At 50.9% G+C, this 17,094-nt stretch overlaps 1 pseudogene; it reads right to left on the bottom strand.

The window, feature by feature from the left end:
• LOC120381687 overlaps positions 1-17,094 on the bottom strand; it is a 377,258-nt pseudogene that overhangs the window by 14,516 nt on the left and 345,648 nt on the right.

The following is a 17,094-nucleotide window of genomic DNA, read 5'->3' as shown; positions in this document are numbered from 1 at the left end:
CTGGGGTTTCTGCTCCTCATTCTCACGCACCATCCTATCACCTGATGGGAGACAGAGAGAATCCAGGCATAGGTCACTCCTATGCCTGAGAGAAAGGAAATCTCAGAGACAGGAATTTTAAAAAGGGATGAACAAACCAAAATACGTGCAGGAGAGATCAAACCTATCAGGAGCTGATTTACCCCAGAGGCGAGAGGAAGGGATCAGTTTTGGTCTGCATTTCACCAGAACATGCAGGAAAGTGGGATCAGGTAGGGATCTGCTGCCAGTTGTTAGTCAGGATAGGTGGGACGCCATGAGTGACATATGCGTAATTATCCCACATCTGCAGGGACAAATCCTGAACTTGGAGAGCTCACAGGGTCTTTGTAGGGCATCCCAAATGTTTCCTGTATTCATGGACAGTTTCTGACTTGCTTTAACCAAGTCCTCACCTCTGCAGGCAGCTCTCGGGAGCACTTCTTTCTCAGAACCCTGGAGGTCCGGAACCCAAGGCTCTTCCTCGTTCCAGCTGTGAGACCACATCAGGTTTGGAATTTAGAAACCCTACACCAGGCAAAGAAAACCAGGAAAGTCAGTGGAATTTGTGGGATACTTGTCACAAAGAATAGTCCATGGTTTTAAGCTCAGATCATTTTTAAGCAGTAACATCCCAAGACCAGATTCCTTGGCTCCAAGTGGCAGGAGAGTTATTATTATTATTAATCATATGCATTACCTTAGTGCCTAAGGACCAACTAACAGTGTGTCTCCGTTGTGCTAGGCACAGTACAAATGCAGAATAGTAGATGGCCCGTGCTCTGAAGAATTTACAGTCTAAATAGACAAGACAGACACAGCATGGGGGAAGGGGTAGAACCCTCTGTTAGAATAGAGATATTCAGGCCTGCCTGCAAAGCCTATATTTTAAGAACTTAGGTGTATTTTTATCACTTAGCTAGTTACAGGAGTATGAAAACAAAGAATCAAAATCACAGTCTGCCTGTGTCTGGGCCTTCTCTCACTAGGATAGTCTGAGGCCTTGTTCTTAGGCTAAGGCCTTTGGCTAAGCACCAGGGGCAGCCATAAGCTGGGAAGCGAAGGGTCACATCCTCACATCCCAAACCAGTCACACTGAAATAAGGTGCTATTGGGCTGTTAGGAAGACAGTCCTGTCTGGATCTTAAGATGGTTAAAGAAACCTTAATTTGATAGCATTCTGTCTGGCAAGAAATCACTTATCAATGCTTGTGGTTGTGAAACCCTCATTTCTGTATTGCTTTATCTTTATGGCCACCACTTTTACATTGTTAATCAGTCTGGTTCTCTAATTGTTTCTCTCTCCTGTATAATTAATGTTGCCAGGTATAAGTTAATTAGGGTAGTGGTTTATAATTGGTTAGAGCAGGAGTAGGCAACCTATGGCGGCACACGAGCTGATTTTCAGTGGCACTCACACTGCCCAGGTCCTGGCCACCGGTCCAGAAGGCTCTGCATTTTTAATTAATTTTAAATGAAGCTTCTTAAACATTTTAAAAACCTTACTGACTTTACATACAATAGTTCAATTATGTATTATAGACTTACAGAAAGAGACTTTCTAAAAACGTTAAAATGTATTATTGGCACATGAAATCTTAAATTAGAGTGAATAAATGAAGACTCCGCACACGAATTCTGAAAGGTGGCCGACGCCTGGGTTAGAGAATTATGTCACAATATGTTAGAATTGGTTAGTTAAATTTCAGCACAATTATTGGTTAAGGTATAGCTGAGAATATTACTCTATAAATGGGGTCAAACTGGAGGGGGGAAGGAAATTGGAATAATAGAATATCAGGGTTGGAAGGGACCTCAGGAGGTCATCTAGTCCCACCCCTGCTCAAAGCAGGACCAATCCCCAACTAAATCATCCCAGCCAAGGCTTTGTCAAGCCTGACCTTAAAAACCTCTAAGGAAGGAGATTCCACCACCTCCCTAGGGAACCCATCCCAGGGCTTCACCACCCTCCTAGTGAAATAGTGTTTCCTAATATCCAACCTAAACCTCCCCCATTGCAACTTGAAATCATTACTCTTTGTTCTGTCATCTGCTACCACTGACAACAGTCTAGGCCTGGTCTACACTGGGGAGGGGAGTTCGATCTAAGGTATGCAACTTCAGCTACGCGAATAGCGTAGCTGAAGTCGAAAACCTTAGTTCGAATTACTTACCCGTCCTCACGCCGCGGGATCGACGTCCGCGGCTCCCCCGTCGACTCCGCCACCGCTGTTCGCAGTGTTGGAGTTCCGGAGTCGACAGGAGCGCGTTCGGAGTTCAATATATCGCGTCTAGATGAGACGCGATATATCGAACTCCGAGAAATCGATTGCTACCCGCCGATAGGGCGGGTAGTGAAGACGTACCCCTAGATCCATCCTCTTTGGAACCCCCTTTCAGGTAGTTGAAAGCAGCTATCAAATCCCCTCTCATTCTTCTCTTCTGCAGATTAAACAATCCCAGTTCCCTCAGCCTCTCCTCAGAAGTCATGTGTTCCAATCCCCTAACCATTTTTGTTGCCCCCCGCTGGACTCTCTCCAATTTATCCACATCCTTCTTGTGGTGTTGGGCCCAAAACTGGACACAGTGCTCCAGATGAGGCCCCATGAATGTCGAATATTGGTTAGGGGGCGAACGGGAACAGGGACACAGGCCAGGCTCTGCGGCATCAGAGCTGGGAAGGGAACACTGGGGAACAGACTGTATTGGCGTATAGAGATACTCCCGACTGGTGTGAAGGGCTTCGGAATATGTAATCTTATAGGTGTAAAAATTGTACAGACTATACCACCCTGTGACATCATCAACGAAGTGCCCATTTGTGCCTGGGTAGGGGCCCTGCTCTGGGAGGGAGGATGCAGCAAGGACTCAGGATCGGTGGCTGGGGTCACTGTGCATAGGAGATGGGGAGGTTATGTGAGGAGGGGGGTAATGAGTGGGAGAGGGAGGTCAAGAGTTAAAATAATAATATTTGGGGAAAAAAATGTATAATAAAGTGAAACTGAACAGAAATAAAACTGGAGTGGAGGCTCTAAAGCAACAAGGCTTCGGTAGGGATTTGGGGTTAAAGGTCTGGGATCCTCCACAGCTCCAGACCCCAAACCTCTCCTCCCTCCCACTGACCCACCCACCCCACTTCCTGGGTGCCCTTCCTCCACACTCCCCTCCCTTCTTCCCTTTACTCTCAGCCAGCACCACCTCCCAGCACCTTGGGAACTTCTTGTATTTTCTCCTCGTCTCCCACAGCCTCCTCCCTCCCTGCTGCTGCTTAGCTCTAAGCCTGCACACACCCGCCCCATGTCCTGGCATATCTACTACCCCCCCGTCTCCGTCCCTCCCACGGCTCGCTTATCCCTTCACCCATGGGATCCTGAACGGCAACATTACACGCTCTCCTAAAAGAGCTCATCTGACTGTCACACAAGCCAGGCATGAGTCACACACCTATTTACTCAATTTAGAATTCTACAGGCAGCATATTTTCCTCTTAAAATGAGGAAAAGGCATGAAAGCGACAGTTATTAATGTAGTTATGAATGTATTCAATAAGGATACATTCAATGCAATTTTAAAATGACTGACGGCACCAAAAAGGCACATGTCCAAAAATGATACTAGTGGGTGGGAGATAAGGCAAAAAAAGGGGGGGCAAGGAAACTTGTCAAAACTTGTATGACGAACAAATGTATACAGTTATTACTACTCAGGTTCTTCAGAGACCCCACAGCTTCTAATAACCCAGGGACAGGACTGCTTACCCAGCGAGGTCACCGTCTCATAGTTCTCCTGCATGACATCCCTGTAGAGGGCTCTCTGAACAGGGTCCAGTAGTGCCCATTCCCCCTTGGTGAAATACACAGCCACCTCCTCGAAGGTCACCGGCCCCTGAAAGAGCAAGAGTCCAACACTCAGTACCTGCTGCCCCACTCACAACCCCACTATTCACGGAACAGCAGCACCAGGTAAATGGAAGTTCTGGGAGGCACATGTTAACAGAGTCCCACCCCACCTTGCCTAGAACAGACAGGCGGCATCAGAGGGTAGAAAGAGAGAACCTTTGTGTCTCCCAGCTGACAGACAGAGGCAGGGTCTTCACGTTTATCACATACCTACTAGCCAGAGCTTGATATAGGAGATGGGGCTGGCTCTGGACCCTACTAATGGCTCCCTGGTAGGAAACACTCTCCAAATAAAATATAAGAAAGAAAAGGGAAGTCAGTAGTAAAGAATATTAGTTAGAACAGGGGTAGGCAACCTATGGCATGGGTGCTGAAGGCAGCACGCAAGCTGATTTTCAGTGGCACTCACAATGACCGGGTCCTGGCCACCAGTCCGGGGGGCTCTGCATTTTAATTTAATTTTAAATGAAGTTTCTTAAACATTTTAAAAGCCTTATTTACTTTACATACAACAATAGTTTAGTTATATATTATAGACAGAGAAAGATCTTCTAAAAATGTTAAAATGTATTACTGGCACTCAAAACCTTAAATTAGAGTGAATAAATGAAGACTTCTGAAAGGTTGCTCCCCCTGAGTTCGAAGGTCAGAATTGTAGAAAATTGGTAAGGGAAGTGTGACGTTACTGATATAAATTGGGACCATATAGAACATGGGTTGCAACCAAGGTCCTGTAGTGGCACCAAATCTGATGTAAAGGGGGTCGATATGAGGTGTCTAAGACCAGGTTATGGGTTGCTGGTTATGATTATGCTGTCTGTATGTATGTATCATTTTGTAGTTGAAGTTATGAATATTAGCTCCATACTGTCTGTATTTCAAGCTGGTGCTGTGCTTCTGGGAGACATCGCAGACAAGTTGGTGTTAGCTCTGCCTAGCCTGCTTGATGGCCCATTAAGGACCATCAGCTACACAACTGACCCATGGAGAGAAGGCAGACACCCTTGTGACTCAGCAAAGTATGCAGGACTGGCCCATGTGACCCCAGACTCCATTTTGCTGTAATTTTCCACAGTAAGGACAAAGAGGTTCTTACACCTGGAAAAGCCTATATAAGGCTGATGCCTCATCTCCATCTTTTCTTCAATCCTGCTTCTACCTCTGGAGGGACTTTGCTACATGCTGAAGCTCTACACAAGGGACTGATGACCCATCCCAACGGGGGATGTTCTCCAGAGACTTGATTTGAACCTGCAGTTTATGCCACCACTGCTACAAGCCTGAACTAAGAACTTTGCCATTACTGTATGTAATTGATTCCATTTAACCAATGCTACCTCTCATCTCTACCTTTTTCCTTTTATGAATATACCTTTAGATTTTAAAGGATTGGCAACAGCGTGATTTGTGGGTAAGATCTGATGTGTATATTGACCTGGGTCTGGGGCTTGATTCTTTGGAATCGAGAGAACCTTTTTCTTTTATTGGGGTGTTGGTTTTCATAACCATTCCTCCCCGGGACGGGTGGCACTGGTGGTGATACTGGGAGACTGGAGTGTCTAAGGAAATTGCTCGTGTGACTTGTGGTTAGCCAGTGGGGTGAAACCAAGTCCTTTTGTCTGGCTGGTTTGGTTTGCCTTAGAGGTGGAAAAACCCCAGCCTAGGGCTGTGACTGCCCTGTTTGAGCAAGTGGTCCTGAATTGGCACTCTCAGTTGGGTCCCGCCAGAACCGCCTCGTCAAGGAAGCTATCAGAAATCAATGACCAATCAATGAAAATAAGAAGGAAGTTTTGAAAAGTATATTAATCCTAACAATGGTAGTGATAAATTACTAGACGGAAATGGCAGAATTATCAAAAATAATGCAGAAGAGGTAAAAGTGTTCAATAAGTGTTCTCTCCTGGATTTGGAGAAAACAGATGATGTACTCGTATCATAAGATGTTGACGACGACACTCCTTCCATTCCAACAAGAACTCACAAGGACATTAAACAGCAGCTATTACAGTTAGACATGTTTAAATAAGCAGGTCCAGATAACTTGTATCCAAGAGTTTTGAAAGACCTGGTGGAGGAGCGTGGTGGACTATTAATGTTGATTGTAATTAGGACTTGAACACAGGAAAATTCCAGAAGACTGGAATTAAGCTAATGCTGTGCCAATTCTAAAAAGTGTAAAAGAGATGACCCAGCTAATTACAAGAGTGTCAGTCTGATATCAATACTGAGCAAAATAATGGAGCAGTCGATACTGGATTTCGTTAATAAAGAATTAAAGGAAGGTAATATAATTAGCACCCGTTAACAAAGGTTTAGAGAAAATAAGGATATCCTTATTAGATGAGATCAAAAGTTTGGTTGCAGTTAATATTATTGATGTAATATATCTAGACTTCTGTAAGGCATATGACTTGATTCAGCACAATATTTTGACTAAAAAACTAGAATGATACAAAATAAACACGGCATACATTAAATAGATTAAAAACTGGGATTGTAAATGGGGAACCATGGTCAAGTGGATTTATTTCTAGCGGGTTCCCACAAGGATTGCTTTTTGCCCGTGTGCTATTTAACATTCTTATCAATGACCTAGAACAGAATATAAAATCATCACAGATGAAGATTGCAGTACCACAAAGATTGCGGGTGGTGGTAACTAATGAAGTGGCAGTAGATTCAGGCTCCAGCACTGGGAGTCAGAGAAGTTTTCCCAGCCCTGGCTGGAGGGTTATTTCCTGTTCCACAAAGAGGAGAAGTTCCATTCCCAAATCCCTTGAAATTAGGCCCTATCTGACACTACACCCCCATATTCATCATAGTGGTATGGTTATAATATGATTAGGACATAATTATGATGCATTTTGTGCAAGATGTGTCATGTGCTGAATATGATTATCCTATTTGTGTGCATGGATCATGTTTGTATTTGAAGTTATGGATATTGACTCTGTATCTGTATTTCAAAGGTGCTTACTCTGGGTAACACCCACAACGAGCCTTTCAGGTACAACAATGAAGAAGCCAGACAGAGCTGATGGCTTATCAACAAAGAGAATGGATCGTGGAAGAGCTTAGCCTTCCTGTGAATGTTTCAGCCAGCCTATGAGTCATGGCTACTATGACTCAGCAGGACATGCTAGGACATGTGACTAGACCACATGACAACGAACTCCATTTTGGTACCTGTATTTTTACACAAACTGGACTGGGAACTGAGTTTGGAACAAATGGTTCCTGCCATATGGAAAAGCTACATAAGGTGGGGTGTGACATCATCTCTTGGCCTCATTCCCCACACAAGAGAACTCCTGGAAACACTTGAGGAACAAAGACTGAACTGGGGGAACTGCTGGTCCCAGGGTAAAGGGATTTCTAGCTTGTGTATGGAAACTTGGGGGACTGCTTGTACCATCAGTCAGGGTGAGAAATTGCTAATTCAAATTCTATCCATCTAGTATGTTAGGCTTAGTTTGAGTTTTTGGTTATCTGCTAAGTAATCGGCTTTGATCTGTTTGCTATCACTTAGAATTGTTGGGATACGTTAGGGTTCAGTAAAACAGCTGGGAAGCTGCTAATGTGCTGCCATGCATTGGGGACAAAGACATAAGCAGGCAGGAATTCTTTGCTTAACAAATAAGTTGCCATATTTTTCCTTTCTCTGTTGCTTGTAAGAATTGACATTGATGCAGCTGCATGAGAAGTGTAGTTGCTGGAATGAATGTCCTTTGTGTGAAAGAAAGTAAAAGAAATGTTATCTCCCCCTTCCCCTTCCTTTCCCAGCTACATAAACAAGCCCTGGCTTATGGCCCCTTCCTCCCTCCCCGAGAACTGCTCATTGATCCTTCCTCCATACCCCGAGAACTGCTGTTTAGGGAAATTTGTAGCAACACGTTATTGCAAAGAACGGTATTTTCAAGGTAAAAATGCCTCTATGATATGTGTAATACTGTGATAGTGGATGGGGTGGGTATACTAATTGTATGAATGTTTACTACTTAATGAGGGGTTTTGGCGTGTTGTAACGGATGTAGGTGTTTACATACAAACTTAGATAAAAGGCATGTGATGTAACTTATCCAGTACTTACTCGATAGTTGGGTCAAGGGGAACAAGTAACACAATAAAGACGCCTGTATTCATATCCGCCTCTGGATCAACCGGCTCCTTTTTTGTTCTAACAATAATTACTTAAAATCTACCTATCTGCCATTAATAAATTTGTTTTATGCTTTATCTTAATCAGTGCATTTTGAATGAAGTGTTTGGGGAAAAGCTGAGCTTGGTTAGCACAGGCTTGTTGTGCACATCTTTCCCATATCGAGGGGAAGGCGAACTATATTAATGAGCTTACATTATACAGATCCCTGTGCACTATAAGATGGTATAATTTACTACAGCAGGTGTGCAAGGTTGGGGAGCTGGGAAATTGGCTGTTGTCGTCTATCTGTCCTTGAGCGGCTTAGGTAAAGCACTCAGGTAGCTTAGTTGGATGCATGGCGCCACCTGCTGTCGTGTTGGGTGATAACAGGCCCTGGAGAGGCTGGCTGAATCTCCAGCAAAGCAGTGTGAGAAGGGCCAGCCCAGCTTGAGGGTTAGAGGGCGCAGCGGTTCCCAGAACCATCCCAGACTGCACCCCGGGGTGACAACCCATCACACCCTAAATTACATAAGTTTCAGCAGGTTTGTCACATCCTGTCCCCTCCCTTTCTCCACCCGAGATATTTCCTGCCTCCCACCACCTCCAGCCGCTCCTACCCTCCTATGCATTTACTGCTCCTCTCCCTCCAAGCAGAACCCACCACCAGCTCCCTGGTAATCCTTTACCTGAACCAGCTCCATTGCAGCCATTTCCTTCCCTTTGGGAGGATGAAATGATCTGGCGCAAAACGTGGACGTTAACCTGCAGCCTGCCAGGACGAGAAGGGCAATGTGAGAGAATGCAGAGGGGGCTTTTGTCCATTCCACATGCTGATTCCCCCCTGATTTTTCCCTGTTAATGGACATTCTAGGTTCTGCCACACTGTGAAGCACAGAGTGACCTTATTCCAGTACAGGCCTAGCCCCCTCCCACCATGGTGTAACCCTCTGAGACACGGTGAAACCCTCCCAGTAACATCCTCTGTTATACTTACCAAGTTTGCAGACAATACCAAGCTGGGAGGGGTTGCAAGTGCTTTAGAGGATAGACCAGGGAGGGAGAGCTCAGTGGTTTCAGCATCGGCCTGCTAAACCCAAGGCTGTGAGTTCAATCCTTGAGGGGCCATTTAGGATTTGGGGAAAAATCTGTCTGGGGATTTGTCCTGCTTTGAGCAGGGATTGGACTAGATACTCCAACCCTGATATTCTATGATTAAAATTCAAAATGATCTGGAGAAAAGGCCTGAAGTAAATAGGATGAAATTCAATTAGGACAAATGCAAAGTGCTTCATTTAGGAAGGAACAATCAGGTGCACATGTACAAAATGGGAAATTCCTGCCCAGGAAAGAGCACTGCGGAAAGGGAGCTGGGGGCCATAGCGGATCACAAGCTAAGTATAAGTCAACAGTGCAAAAGGCAAACATCATTCTGGGATGTATTTGAGGGAGTACTGTAAGCAAGACACAAGCAGTAATTCTTCCACTCCACTCTGTGCGGATTAGGCCACAACTGGAGTACTGTGTCCATTTGTGGGTGCCACATATGAGGAAAGATGTGGACAAATTGGAGAAAGTCCAGAGAAGAGCAACAAAAATGATTAAAGGTCTAGAAAACATGACCTATGAGGGAAGATTGAAAAAATTGGGTTAGTTTAGTCTGGAGTAGAGAGGTCATGATAATAGTTTTCAAGTACATAAAAGGTTGTTACAGGGATGTGGAAGAAAAAATTGTTCTTAACCTCTGAGGATAGGAGAAGAAGCAACGGACTTAAATTACAGCAAGGGCAATTTAGGATGGAGATTAGGAAAAAACTTCCTAACTGTCAGAGTGGTTACACTCCAGAACAAATAGCATAGGGAAGTTGTGGAATCTCCATCATTGGGGATTTTTAAGAGCAGGCTGGACAAACACCTCAGGGATGGTCTAGATAATACTTAGTCCTGCCTTGAGTGCAGGGGACTGGCCTAGATGACCTCCCAAAGTCCCTTCCAGTTCTATGATTCTATGAAAAAAGGCCAGAGAAGAGCAGAATCAAAGGAGTCACTCTGGGGATTCTCCCTGTCACTGTCCCCAAGGCAGCTCTCTCAGGTTTACAAAGCTGTTGGATGCTCCAGCCTTTATCCAGTCTCTCCTGGCAGTGCCCCCTTCATGGGCTGGGCCTAGTTTTAGCTTTTGGGAAGCGTGACCCCGGGGGCTCTGAGACTGGGCCTTCTTGCCTCAGCACATCTTGTTCCTTTCTGTGGCTCCCCAGCGAGTCCCACAGCCTCATACAGACTGTGAACATAAGAAGGGCCCACTGCCTCAGACCAATGGTCCGTCTAGCTCAGTGGCTAATGCCAGGTGCATCAGAGGAAAGAACAGAACAGGTAACCATCAACTGGCCATCCTGTCACCCATTCCCAGCTTCTGGAAACAGAGGCTAGAGACACCATCCCTGCCCAGCCTGCCTGTGACACTGGCAGATGAGGTGTTAGCTCTACACAAGCCCTTGTGTCTTAACTGAACATGGATAAACGCACAGTGGAATCAGTCTGACTCACCTGTGTTAGTATTGATAAAACAGGTATTAGGATTATAAGAACATCTTTAGACTTCATTAAATGCTTGTGAGTTGCTGCCTGGGTTAATATCTGACTAGTTGCATTGTGAGCCTCTGAGGCTCTGTAAATCACCAGACAGGAGAGAGACTTTACCTAGGTGAAGTGCTGATTGGCAACCGAATGCATTACACCCTGCCTGGCAGGAAAGGTCCATCAACACCAGAGACACTATTATGGGACGTCAAAGAAGACACAAGACTGTTGTTGTGCTCTTGACTTTCCATTAGCTGAGTTTCCAGGACAGAGCACATGGCAGGAAGGGGATGAAAAACCCCATACAGAAGGAACTGATGATCTGTATGCTGCTTGGACTCGGGGGGGCAAAGTTTTTACGCATCAGCACGAGATCCCCAGCTGCCTAGCCGGGGTTAGTCCTAAAGAATATGCAGAGCTTGCTTATTATAGAAGCTTCTATTACCATTTGAAATTTCAGACTGTAACTCATCTGCATCTATAGGATTACCTGCTTTAACTTTGTAAACAACTCTCATTTCCTTTTAAATAAATATTAATACAGGTTATGACAGGACTGACTACAAGTGTTGTCTTTGTTGGAAGATCTAAGAGTCATTTGACCTAAGGAAGTGACTGGTCCTTTGGGACTGGCAGTAACCTGAACATTGCTGTGATTCATAGAATCATAGAATCTCAGGGTTGAAAGGACCTCAGGAGGTCATCTAGTACAACCCCCTGCTCAAAGCAGGACCAAACCCAACTAAATCATCCCAGACAGGGCTTAGTCAAGCCTGACCTTAAAAACCTCTAAAGGAGATTCCACCACCTCCCTAGGTAACCCATTCCAGTTCTTCACCACCCTACTAGTGAAAAAGTTTTTCCTAATGTCCAACCTAAACCTCCCCCTCTGCAACTCGAGACCATTACTCCTTGTTCTGTCATCTTCTACCACTGAGAACAGTCTAGATCCATCCTCTTTGGAACCCCCTTTCAGGTAGTTGAAAGCAGCTATCAAATCCCCCCTCATTCTTCTCTTCTGCAGGCTAAACAATCCCAGTTCCCTCAGCCTCTCCTCATAAGTCATGTGCTCCAGCCCCCTAATCATTTTTGTTACCCTCCGCTGGACTCTCTCCAATTTATCCACATCCTTCTTGTAGGGTGGGGCCCAAACCTGGACATAGTACTCCAAATGAGGCCTCACCAGTGCTGAGTAGAGGGGAATGATCACATCCCTCGATCTGCTGGAAATGCCCCTACTTATACAACCCAAAATGCCATTAGCCTTCTTGGCAACAAGGGCACACTGTTGACTCATATTCAGCTTTTCGTCCACCGTAACCCCTAGGTCCTTTTCTGCAGAACTGCTGCCCAGCCATTCGGTCCCTAGTCTGTAGCAGTGCATGGGATTCTTCCGTCCTAAGCAGGGCCGGCTCTACAGTTTTTGCCGCCCCAAGCAGACTGCTGAATTGCCGCCCTGGGCTGGGGGGTGGGGGCAGTCCGTGTGCCCTTAGGGTGGCAGGCGCGTAAGGGTTTCTGGGCTCCCGCGGGGAACCCAGAGCCTTTAAATCCCAGCCGTGGCCGGGAATCAGAGGGCTCCGGGCTGCCCGGGAGCCCAGAGTTTTAAATCCCAGCCGCTGGGAATCAGAGGGCTCGGCCACCCGCCGCAGCGGGAGCCCAGAGTTTTAAATCCCAGCCGCGGCTGGGAATCAGAGGGCTCGGGCCCGCCGCGGGAAGCCCAGAGCCTTTAAATCCAAGCCGGCTGGGAATCAGAGGGCAGCGGGCAGCGCAGAGCCTTTAAATCCCAGGCGGCCGGGAATCAGAGGGTCTGATTCCCAGCGCGGCTGGGATTTAAAAGGCTCTGCGCGCCCGCCGCGCAGGCAGCCCGGAGCCCTCTGATTCCCGGCCACGGCTGGCGGCAGGGCGGCTCTAGGATTTGCTGGGGCGCGCTTTGGCGGTTGCGGTCGGCGGCTCGGTGGACCTCCCGCAGGCATGCCTGCGGGAGGTCCACCGCCATCTGCCGCCTCCCCACGATGCCGCTTCAAGCGCTGGCGCGCTGGTGCCTGGAGCCGGCCCTGGTCCTAAGTGCAGGACTCTGCACTTGTCCTTGTTGAACCTCATCATATTTCTTTGGCCCAATCCTCTAATTTGTCTAGGTCCCTCTGTATCCTATCCCTACCCTCCAGCGTATCTACCACTCCTCCCAGTTTAGTGTCATCTGCAAACTTGCTAAGGGTGCAGTCCACACCATCCTCCAGATCGTTACTGAAAATATTGAACAAAACCGCCCCAGCACCGACTCCTGCGGCACTCCACTTGATACCGGCTGCCAACAAGACATGGAACCATTGATCACTACCCGTTGAGCCCGACCATCTAGCCAGTTTTCTATCCACCTTACTGTCCAGTCATCCAGCCCATACTTCTTTAACTTGCTGGCAAGAATACTGTGGGAGACTGTATCAAAAGCTTTGCTAAAGTCCAGAAATAGCACATCCACTGCTTTCCCCTCATCCACAGAGCCGGTTATCTCATCATAGAAGGCAATTAGGTTAGTCAGGCATGACTTGCCCTTGGTGAATCCATGCTGACTGTTCCTGATCACTTTCCTCCTTTAAGTGGTTCAGAATTGATTCCTTGAGGACCTGTTCCATGATTTTTCCAGGGACTGAGGTGAGACTGACTGGCCTGTAGTTCCCCGGATCTTCCTTCTTCCCTTTTTTAAAGATGGGCACTACATTAGCTTTTTTCCAGTCATCCGGGACCTCCCCCAATCGCCATGATTTTTCAAAGATAATGGCCAATGGCTCTGCAATCTCATCGGCCAACTCCTTTAGCACCCTCGGAGTGGACCATCCTGTCCCATGGACTTGTGCTCGTCCAGCTTTTCTAAATAGTCCCGAACTACTTCTTTCTCCACAAAGAAAAAAGGCAGTCAGCTGCGAACCAGCTGAGCAGCAAACAGCAAAGAGGCAAACAGAAGGAGTTTGCCTGGGAGCTGACTGAGCAGAGAGGTACGCTAAGTGCTGCATTAGGGGGACTGCGCTGGTGAGTATCTGAGTGTCTGTTGAGGGGACAGTTTGGCAGTTTGACCGTGTGCTTGATTGTTTGTTTGAACTGTGTGATTTGGGAGTGCTTTGTTCCAGCTGGGCCTGACTGTTATAAAAAGGCACTCAGCTGCGAACCAGGGGGTAAGGCAGTGGGGTAAGGCAGGGGTTCTCAACCAGGGGACTGGGGCCCCCTGGGGGGCCGTGAGCAGCTTTCAGGGGGCTGCCTAGCAAGGCCGGCCTCAGACTCGCTGAGGCCCAGGGCAGAAAGCTGAACTCCCAGCACATGGGGCTGAAGTCAGGGCCCTGAGCCCCACCACCCGGGCTGAAGCCAAAGCCTAGGCCAGGGTCTCAAACTCAAACGAGCACGAGGGCCACATGAGGACTAGTGCATTGAACCGAGGGCATCACTGACACCCACCTTTGCTGCCTCGGCCCTGCCCCACTCCACCCCTTCCCTGCCCCAATCCAACCCCTACCCCAAAGTCCCCACCCCAACGCTGCCCCAGGGGTGCAGAAATGGTGCAGGGTGCGGCGGGGGCTCAGGCAGGGGTTGGGGTGTGGGATGTGGCAGGGGGCTCAGGGAAGGAACTGGGGTGCAGGAGGGTGTGGGATGCGGCAGGAGGCTCAGGAAGGGAGCTGGGGTGCAGGAGGGGTGTGGGATGCGGCAGGGTGCTCAGGGAAGGAGCTGGGGTGCAGGAGGGGTGTGGGATGCGGCAGGGTGCTCAGGAAGGGAGCTGGGGTGCAGGAGGTGTGGGATGCGGCAGGAGGCTCAGGGCAGGGAGCTGGGGTGCAGGAGGGTGTGGGATGAGGCAGGGGCTCAGGGAAGGGAGCTGGGGTGTGGGATGCGGCAGGGGCTCAGGGAAGGAGCTGGGGTGCTGGAGGGTGTGGGATGTGGCAGGGGCTCAGGGCAGGAGCTGGGGTGCAGGAGGGTGTGGGATGTGGCAGGGGCTCAGGGCAGGGAGCTGGGGTGCAGGAGGGTGTGGGATGTGGCAGGGGCTCAGGGCAGGAGCTGGGGTGCAGGAGTGGTGTGGGATGTGGCAGCGCGCTCAGGGCAGGGAGCTGGGGTGCAGAGGGGTATGGGATGCGGCAGGGGCTCAGGTAAGGAGGTTGGGGTGCAGGAGGGTGTGGGATGCGGCAGGAGCTCAGGGCAGGGAGCTGGGGTGCAGGAGGGTGTGGGATGCAGCAGAGGGCTCAGGGCTGGGGTGCAGGAGGGTGTGGGATGTGGCAGGGGTTTCAGGGAAGGGAGTTGGGGTGCAGAGGGGGTGTGGGATGTGGCAGCGGGCTCAGGGCAGGGAGCTGGGGTGCAGGAGGGGTGTGGGATGAGGCAGGACCCTCAGGGCCGGGAGCTGGGGTGCCGGAGGGGGTGGGATGTGGCAGGGGGCTCAGGGAAGGAGCTGGGGTGTGGGATGCGGCAGGGGCTCAGGAAGGAGCTGGGGTGCTGGAGGGTGTGGGATGTGGCAGGGGACTCAGGGCAGGGAGCTGGGGTGCAGGAGGGTGTGGGATGTGGCAGGGGACTCAGGGCAGGGAGCTGGGGTGCAGGAGGGTGTGGGATGTGGCAGGGGGCTCAGGGCAGGGAGCTGGGGTGCAGGAGTGGTGTGGGATGTGGCAGCGCGCTCAGGGCAGGGAGCTGGGGTGCAGGAGGGGTGTGGGATGAGGCAGGACGCTCAGGGCAGGGAGCTGGGGTGCAGGAGGGGTGTGGGATGAGGCAGGGGGCTCAAGGAAGGAGCTGGGGTGTGGGATGCGGCAGGGGCTCAGGGAAGGAGCTGGGGTGCTGGAGGGGTGTGGGATGTGGCAGGGGACTCAGGGCAGGGAGCTGGGGTGCAGGAGGGGTGTGGGATGCGGCAGGCAGCTCAGGGAAGGAGCTGGGGTGCAGGAGGGTGTGGGATGCGGCAGAGGGCTCAGGGCTGGGGTTGGGGTGCAGGAGGGTGTGGGATGTGGCAGGGGTTCAGGGAAGGGAGTTGGGGTGCAGAGGGGTGTGGGATGTGGCAGGGGCTCAGGGCAGGGGTTGGGGTGTGGGCGGCGGCGGGGGCTCAGGGCAAGGAGTGGGGGTGTGGGATGCGGCAGGGAGCTCAGGGCAGGGAGCTGGGGTGCAGGAGGGGTGTGGGATGCAGCAGAGGGCTCAGGGCTGGGGTGCAGGAGGGGTGTGGGATGTGGCAGGGGTTTCAGGGAAGGGAGTTGGGGTGCAGAGGGGGTGTGGGATGTGGCAGCGGGCTCAGGGCAGGGAACTGGGGTGCAGGAGGGGTGTGGGATGAGGCAGGACGCTCAGGGCAGGGAGCTGGGGTGCAGGAGGGGTGTGGGATGAGGCAGGGGGCTCAAGGAAGGGAGCTGGGGTGTGGGATGCGGCAGGGGGCTCAGGGAAGGGAGCTGGGGTGCTGGAGGGGTGTGGGATGTGGCAGGGGACTCAGGGCAGGGAGCTGGGGTGCAGGAGGGGTGTGGGATGTGGCAGGGGACTCAGGGCAGGGAGCTGGGGTGCAGGAGGGTGTGGGATGTGGCAGGGGGCTCAGGGCAGGGAGCTGGGGTGCAGGAGGGGTGTGGGATGAGGCAGCGCGCTCAGGGCAGGGAGTTGGGGTGCAGCGGGGGTGTGGGATGTGGCAGGTGCCTCAGGGCAGGGAGCTGGGGTGCAGGAGGGGTGTGGGATGAGGCAGGGGGCTCAAGGAAGGGAGCTGGGGTGTGGGATGCGGCAGGGGGCTCAGGAAGGAGCTGGGGTGCTGGAGGGTGTGGGATGTGGCAGGGGTCTCAGGGCAGGGAGCTGGGGTGCAGGCGGGGTGTGGGATGCGGCAGGGAGCTCAGGGCAGGGAGCTGGGGTGCAGGAGGGGTGTGGGATGCGGCAGAGGGCTCAGGGCTGGGGTTGGGGTGCAGGAGGGTGTGGGATGTGGCAGGGGTTCAGGGAAGGAGTTGGGGTGCAGAGGGGTGTGGGATGTGGCAGGGGCTCAGGGCAGGGGTTGGGGTGTGGGATGCGGCGGGGCTCAGGGCAAGGAGTGGGGAGTGGGATGTGGCAGCGGGCTCAGGGCAGGAACTGGGGTGCAGGAGGGGTGTGGGATGAGGCAGGAAGCTCAGGGAAGGAGCTGGGGTGCAGGAGGGTGTGGGATGAGGCAGGAAGCTCAGGAAGGGAGCTGGGGTGCAGGAGAGGTGTGGGATGCGGCAGGAGGCTCAGGGCAGGAGCTGGGGTGCAGGAGGGTGTGGGATGCGGCAGGGGCTCAGGGCAGGAGCTGGGGTGCAGGAGGGTGTGGGATGCGGCAGGAGGCTCAGGGAAGGGAGGTGGGGTGCAGGAGGGGTGTGGGATGTGGCAGGGGGCTCAGGGCAGGGAGCTGGGGTGCAGGAGGCGTGTGGGATGAGGCAGGAAGCTCAGGGAAGGGAGCTGGGGTGCAGGAGGGGTGTGGGATGTGGCAGGGGGCTCAGGGCAGGGAGCTGGGGTGCAGGAGGGGTGTGGGAT

This window comes from Mauremys reevesii, linkage group 14 (genome assembly GCF_016161935.1).
Source record: "Mauremys reevesii isolate NIE-2019 linkage group 14, ASM1616193v1, whole genome shotgun sequence".
Lineage (NCBI taxonomy): Eukaryota > Metazoa > Chordata > Testudines > Geoemydidae > Mauremys > Mauremys reevesii.
The sequence above is the reverse complement of the archived record's forward strand: the minus strand, read 5'-3'. Positions and strand labels throughout refer to the sequence as shown.